Consider the following 8306-nt stretch of genomic DNA (forward strand, 5'->3'; position numbering starts at 1 on the left):
GGAATGTTTATTTCTACAAATCTGTGGAATTTAGCTTGTTCTGGTCCTGGTGACTGCACAGATAACTGCAACACAGAGGAGCATAGCCTTGTGCTTGGCAGCCGGTTTAGCTTTGGAGCTCCAAGCAAGGACTTCAGGAAAGATTTCTTTGTTCTTAAAAACTGGGAAATTAATAGATCTTCTGGTCAGGAGGGCTCCCTAATTTCTGTGGGACACTGGCCAAAAACAAGGATTCTGTCGTTATTAATATAACTTTGCCTCTCTCTTAGTAGCCTTGACAAAAGCCCCCCTTTTATGTGTATTTATTTTTCATATAAAAGATCTTTTACCATTTTGTATTTTAACACAAGGGGCAGATGTCTCCAGCTCTGAGCTGGGCTTTGCAACATGTTCTGCCTTTTGAATGTTTCTTTCAACTTGGGTAGCTCTCTTTGTTAAAAGGCCAAACCTCTTAGTGAGATGTTCTGGGAAAGAGGACCCCTTGATATTTGAAAGGTGAGAAATCCATTTAAGCCATGTGATGGCTTTCGACAGCCCCACTGCTGGGTTCTGCTTGTTTTAATGTAAGTGATAGATGCTGTGGCTGGTTGTGTTCAGTAATTGGATGTGAACTATATAATATAAGTGACATTTCATGGCAAATGTGAGAGAACTGTGGATGGCACTTGATTTCAGTGTTGTTGCCTTTAGGTTTAAAGGTAGAAGCCATAATAGAATTTAATTATCAGAGCATATATTCAAAGATTAGTTCAATGCATTTATAATACCCTTAGTTGTTAGGTAACTGTTTGGTTATTGTGCATGACACTGAGTGTGTGTGATTTATAATGCCAGTGTGTGCAGTGCAGCAGTAGAAATGCTAATAAGGCTGTGTGGAAGGAGGACGCCATCAATACTTTGTCAGCAGCTTTCTGCCAGATAGTCTTCTTGGGAAGACATAATCTGTAATCAGAGAGGAGTTTGTGGAAATAGTGAACATAGACAAAAAAATTTTATGATAAAAAATAGTACTCATTGCCTTTTTTCAGGAAGGGTTTCAATTACATCTTATTAATGGCATCCTTCTTCCTTTCTAAGTGTGTTTACAGCCTGGATGGTATATCACAGGATGAATAGGAGTTGGTAGTACTCTATTTTCACTTCAGGAATGGTTTATAAGGTAGAATTAAGTGGAATATCTTATATTCAGTTAGAGACTTTATATTTCACATTTATAGAGTGTTTCATATTTAAAGGCTCTATGTCTCTTTAAGTTTAGCAACACTGAACATTTTTGAGGTGATGTCTGTGTAAGGATGGTGTGACATGTTTGGAGGGGGCAAAGGAGTTTGTGACTTTTCTTCTACAAGCAGTCGAGAACATGTATGACTGCTTTATATTTATTTGCTTTAACATTCTTAGAAGTCTTAAGTATAAAAGACTGGGTACCTAATCGTTGGCACAGACAGCTGTAATTAGATAGGCTTGTTTCTGTTCATTTTCTCTTAGCAGTATGGTTGGTGCCTCTGCCAACTCTGTTAGTCAGACACTGACTGTCATCCAGGGAAGGCTAGCAGTATGAAAAAGAAAACTGCAGGAACACACCAGTGTGGAAAGAAAGGAGAGAGAGAGAGAGAAAGTAAGGGCCTGTGACATAAACAAAAACAATCTATATGTTAGAAAAATTGCATGTGAATAGGTAATATATTTACATGATCGAAAAATCGGAAGGTATTAAAAGATGTCTGCCTCCCATCCTTGGGCTTTTATTTTGTCCAAGTCCTTTTTTTTTTCTTTTTTCTTTCTTTTTTTTTTTTACACCTTACCCCATGCAGATAATCATGTTATTACATTCCATATGTATTCTTCCAATGTGTCATATAAGCAAATGTAACAGCTATCAAATTATGCACACTATTCTATAGCTTGCTCTTAAGAATAGATATTGGAGATCTTTCCATATCAGTACATAGAAAATTTTCTCCTCTCTCTCTTAAGTATATGTATCTATATCTGCATGGTATTTCATTATGTGGATGTTTCATAATTTATTTAATTAGTTCCCTATTAATGTTATTCATGTTAAATAAACTTGTTCATGTTATTTTGTGTATGTTTAGAATAAATTGCAGTCATTGGTATTGCTGGGGAAACAGATGAATGAATATATTTATAATTTCCGAATATATTGCCCACTTGCCCTCCATAAGGGTTTTACCGGTTTAGGTTTGTACAAAAAGCACGTGAGTGTCTGTTTCCCCACAGCCCGGCCAGAAGACTGTTATCTACTTGGATATTTTCCAAGCCGAACAGCATATTCTTGGTAACTTTAATTTGTATTTTTCCCATTATACTTTTTTTTTCACATTTTAGTCCTTATTCTGTTTGTTTGGGTTTTTTTGCTGTTGTTGTTGTAATTTATTTTAGTGTAAAGTATAAGGGTGCAACTTAATTTTTTTCCAGATGACATCCTAGTAATCTCAACGGAATTAAGTGATAAACTATGTTTCCCCACTATTTTGAAATGCCATCTTTATCATATACTGAATTTCTGAAAATAATTCAGGAATTACTTTTGACTGCCAGTAACATGCATTTATCTTTACATTTACTTGTCACTTTATTTTATTTTTTATTTTTCGTTATCATTATTTATGCCTACAGCACCTGGTCTTCCTCGGTGGTCTCCCATCCAAGTACTAACCAGGCCCAACCCTGCTTAGCTTCCGAGATAAGACATGGGGCTTGTTCAAGGTGGCATGGCCTTAGACCATGGACCATGGCTCCACTGGGGCGCAAACTCAGGACCTTCTGTGTGTAAAGCAGACGTGCTGACCGCTACACTATGGAACTCTGTTCTTGTCACTTTATTTTTACTTACTCAGCTTTAAGTCTAATAATTTGTCGGAATAGTTTTTAGTGACCAGTGCCTGTGATTATGTACCTTTAAATTGAAACTAAAATTTATTTCCCAACCTTTCATTTATCCAGTCTCAGCCCTACAGAAAAGTTGCAAGTACAGTACAAAGAACTTTTTTCCTGAGTAATTTGAGAGTAAGTCACATAATGATGTCCCATGAACTCTTGATACTTGAATGTATATTTCTTACTAACAAGATATTTCCTTATATAACCCACAGTTCAACAATCAGATGTCAGAATTAGCGTTGATGCATTATTACTCAAACTCCATACATGTTTAGCCAGGTTTTTATTTTGTGTTAGTTGTCGTTAGTCCTCTTCAATTTGCACCAGTTCTTCAGTTTTTCCTTGACTTTCATGATGACAGTTTTGAAGATATACAGGCCAGTTACTTTATAGAATGCCCCTCAGTTTTTATTTGTATGGCGTTCCCTCATTATTAGATTAGAGATTTTACATTGTATCTGATTGCAGGCATTACTCCTTTTCTGTTTTTTAACCCATGATTGATGTTCACTTTGATCACTTGATTAAAATTTTATTACTATGTAATATTACATTAAATGAAGAGGTCTACCAGGACTCTACTATAAAGTTTTTTATCCTTTGTAAGTATTTTGTGGAAAGGTGCTTTGCTACTATGAAAATATCCTCTTCCAAAGTAACTATTCAGTTTCTTCATTTATGTATATCAGCATAGATGTATGGGTTCCTGTTTTATTAGATGGGTTACAATCTATTATTATCATTACATATTTTGATTCTCAAATTGTTCCAGATTTGGCCAGTGGGAGCACTCTCAGTCTGGTTTATGTGTGTCTTTTACATATCCCAGTCATTCTTTGAACACTTTACCTTAATTTCTGGCATAACAAATTACTCCACACTTCTTAGAGGCAACCAATGTTACCGGTTTCCTGTATCTTTCCCACGATATGTTATACATATACGTGTGTGTGTGTGAATTTTAGTTTTGTGGATTAGACTTTAATTTTTAAAGTTAATATTTTTATTGAAGCCTATATACACATGAAAGAATAAAATTTATATACATGTACAGCTCAGTGAATTTATGTATAATTCACTATAAGAAATGTTCTATGTAACTTCTAATCATATCAAGAAATAAAACACTAAGTATTCAGAGACCACCTTCATGTCCTCTCCCAGTCGTTAATTCCATGATAGCCTCGGCTGTGAGGTCTTAAGTCATAGATTAGTCCTGCTTTCTTTTGAAATTTATATATAAATGAGTACTATGCAATACTCATCTATCTGTGTCTGATTTCTCTGGATCAGCATATTGTTTGTGGAATGCATCCATGGTTCTTTATGCTGCAGTAATTTATTTTCATTGCCATGTAATATTACATTAAATGACCATACTTCAGTTAATCCTAAACTGTTGATGGTCAGTCGGAAAGATTTCGCACATCTCCTTCAGTAACTGAGCAAACAAGTAGATTACAAATCAGTAAGGATAGAGAATATTGAACAACAAAAATTTTGAGCTCATTGTCATATACAGAACACTATACTCAGCAGCTGAAGAATGGACATTTTTTTCAGACACATATGGGATATTTATCAGAAAAGGCTATATTAGATCTTAAAGCAAGTCATAACATATTTCAGAGATTGAAATCATACAGAGCATGTTTTCTGACCACAGTGGAATTAAGGTAGGAATCAGAAACAAAATGAAAATCCACAAATGTGTGGAATAAAGTGATACATTTTTAAATAGTCTATGGGTCAAATAAGAAATCACAGTGGAAGTTAGAAAATATTTTTACAGTGAATGGTTAATGAAATTGAGACATATCACATTATAGGTCACAGCTAAAGCTATGCTCAGGAAAACTTTTAGCCTTAAATATGTATAGATAAATAAGGCTGAATCAAATCGGTGGTCTCTAAGTAGTAATAAAAAATTTAACAAGAACGCAAACCTAAGAAAAGGAAGGGAATAACGAAGAGCTCAAGGTAACGAGTTAATAAGGACGTGTACGTCACTGATAATCTGCAGCCTCGGAAGCTGCTCCTTCACCTTTTCACATTTTCTCTCTGGTTCCTTACAAGTATCACACCTTCACCCTCTTCACCACCTTCTGTCCTCTCTCTCCTTTCATACTCTGCTTGAGGGAAAACTAAAACAGAACAGTGGACACACTCTCCTCTGCACTTCTGAGACAGGTTTGGCTTTTCTAAGGGAACTTTATTAAATACTAAGAAGAAAAAAAAAGTTGCTTCTTTGAACTGACTAATAAAATTGTTACGTCCATATAAAGACAATAAAGAAAATGGCAGCAAGTTATCAGTATGAAGAATAAAACTGAGACAACATTATAGATCCTACAGACATTAGCAAGATATCAGAAGGACATTTTAAACAATATTATGCTAATGAGCTTGAACATTTAGCTGCAGTACCAAACATTCAGAGTAATAGATAATTTGAATAGAAAAGTTATATGTGACTTAGATCTGCACAAACAAGAATAAGAATGCTTATTAACAGCCTTGGTTGTAATAGTGAAAACCTGGAAATGACATTTATGAACACATAAGTTGTGTACTGTACCTAGAGGTAATAAGTATCATTTAAAATGAATGAACAAAGGCATGGATGAATCATGCGGGCACACTGCTGGATAAACAAAGGAGAGTGCAGAAGAACAGGATTGCAAAGAGCAGGATGTTCTTCATGTAAAGCGTAAAAACTGCAGAACAGTACCTTACATACCTATCTACGAATGAAGGACTGCCTGGGAGTGAGCAATAGAAAATTCAAGGTTACCTGAGGGGGGTGGGTGCGGGTAAGAGAGACCTGTCTGGGAGGAGCATACAGGCAGCTTCTTCAGTATTTTATAATTACAAATATGTCGAATACATAGTTACATTATTTTGTACCTTTTTGCCTGTGAAATGTTTTATAATAAAAGTTTTAAAAGAAAAATAATACAGATAAAGAAGGTAGAAGAACCCTCGGAGTTTTCATGAACTCAGCCTTAGCTGAGAGACAGAGATGTACACTTGGGAGTCTGCGTTGTTCTTGTGGGTAGAGAAGTTGGTGTGTGGATTTATCAAGGTTAGTTAGATCCTTCTCTGTCTCTCTCTACGGAGCAGTCAAGTACAGCACATTTTTGCCTGTCATCCTCTAGTGCTTTTGAGAAGACTGCTGGTTTTAAGGAAAATAATACCCAAAGGCACTAAATACAATGTAAAAAGTATTATTACCTGCTTAGGATTGTATGGTTACAGAGTGGCACATTTTGTTGCGCATGGCTTTTTTTAAAAGTTCTTATCCACTTGAGCAGTGGAGGGGTTGGCACAGGGTCTGCCCCTGCATTGGAATGTCAGCTCTGTCAGGAGTGGGACTTTCCTCGCCCGGATCCGCAGTGGCTGTCTCCAGAACAGTGTGATATGTCATAGAAGAAACTCATTCCATGTTGGTTAGTGCCTGATTTGAGGAAAGTATACCATAAAACTAATTTGAAATTATTTTTTTCATTTATTTTCATAAATATTATCACTATTAACGGTTATTAGTATTCTGGGAATTTTAGGAGACTATATGAAGTCTCAGCCCATACGTTCTGTTTAGCAGATTATTTGGTTTTAAAGGCATGGGATTGTTGTGTGTAGCAGTCTCCAGCAGTAGCTAGGAGAAAAAAAGTGTTACGGCTAACTCAGAGTTCTTCTCAACGTTCACGTCTCTGTGTGTTAAAATGGAGGAAGGAATTTAGATTAGAAAGTTGTTTTTGTAGCATTCACGGGCACAGAAGCTTTTTCAGCATAGCGGATTCATCAGTTCTAAAAGAAGTTAGCCTTTTTGTGGTATTGAAGTGTTCTCTATCTTGATTGTGCTGCTGCTGGTCATACAACACATTTGTCAAACACATTTGTGAAACTAATTGAAATTGTAAATAGGTTAATTTTATTGTGTAAAAATTATACCTGATTTAGAAAAAGCTGATTTAGGAAAAAAATGATGAACAAAAACAAACAAACAAAAAAATCCAAAGTTAAAATGCATTTCTGAAAAAGGGTTAAAGGATGAAGGATTTTAAAGAAAGAGGTTTTACTTCAAAAGACATTAGCATTTATACACGTTACATTAGTGCTTGAATGTGATGGGGAATCTTTTTGACAAAAATTAACCTATTTTAAAATGAATTGTCGCTCTGGTCATATGCTCTTCGATTTTCTTTCTCTTCTTTTTTTTTAAGCAGCATTTCCCCAGCTCGGTTCATACTTGACTGAATACACTGATCGATTATGTGGGGATTAACTAAGTCTTCTCATTTCCTGCTTTCCATTTCTTCTCTCCAGCAGGCCAGTGGGCCTTTGTTGTCTGGCACGTGGACTCAGATAAGCTATCAGGGCATGTTTGTATTAGAAAAATGGTTGTAGATGGAACAGTTATAAATAGACTAACAAGCATTAAAGATTACAGTTTTTATTTCTACTTAAGTCAAAAGGAGAGAAGAATAAATGTGATATTTAAAACAATACAGACTAGTTTACATAAAGTGAAATGGGCAAATGTAAATTTTTAGGGTTCCTTCTGACCCCTCCCCCTTTTCCCCAAACTATTTGAGTTTGTTTCTTGGCAAGTTGGAAATGTTTGCTAGCTATAGTTAGAGTTTTATTATTATGCATGCTGACTTTTTAAAAAATCAATATTAATTTCCAAACCTATATTAGTGCTCCTTAAAAGCCCTAGTACTTATTCAATTCTAATACTCTTTGTGCTACTAAAAGGTATTTTATTTTACTGTATTACCAGTTCTACAGTTTTGCAGTTTAATTCAGAAAACAATGTACAAAAAGATTATCACCTCCTAGGAAGTGAGGAATATTGCTGGGTTCACATAAAGCAGGCATGTTCATCTTTGTAAAAGATGATGATTCAGTATAGTATTGTAAGCTAAGTGGTTTTTCCCCCTTAAAGGTTGATGTTTCATGTTGCCAGTTTTCTCAGGCAGGAAGCAGTACCATTTTTGAAATGACCACAAGTTGCCTGGAATTACAGATTGCTAAAATTTTCCAGGCTACTGTTGTGCATGCATGCTTTCAGCTTGACATGTTCACCATTGTTTTAAAGTATACCTTTTTAGTGTAGACCTATTTATATTCTTGTATGAATCAAGCTTTAACTTGTTCTCTATCATGAGCTCAAATTTTAGAAAGAAAAATACCTTAAATTGAAATGAGAGGCTTCTTACCTAGATTTTCTTCTCTTTAACAAGAATTTAACTTCCTACTCACTACTGGAATGTCCGATTGTGTAAATAAAAGTAAAATAATCTATGTTGTAAGTGGTATCTCACTTCTAAACGAATGTGCTTTAAAGTCTCTAGTCGCGGTTCTGTTTGGGGAACATGCTTACATTGTTTAAA

The 8306-nt window shown here is 35.3% G+C and overlaps 1 protein-coding gene and 1 pseudogene across 3 annotated transcripts in view; one reads left to right on the forward strand and one right to left on the reverse strand.

Annotated features, from left to right (window-relative positions):
- RERE (arginine-glutamic acid dipeptide repeats) overlaps positions 1 to 8306 on the forward strand; it is a 367252-nt gene that overhangs the window by 195918 nt on the left and 163028 nt on the right. The window lies entirely within an intron of this gene.
- Positions 2635 to 2750, reverse strand: LOC112481808 (annotated as a pseudogene).

This window comes from Pteropus alecto, unplaced genomic scaffold (assembly GCF_000325575.1).
Source record: "Pteropus alecto unplaced genomic scaffold, ASM32557v1 scaffold125, whole genome shotgun sequence".
Lineage (NCBI taxonomy): Eukaryota > Metazoa > Chordata > Mammalia > Chiroptera > Pteropodidae > Pteropus > Pteropus alecto.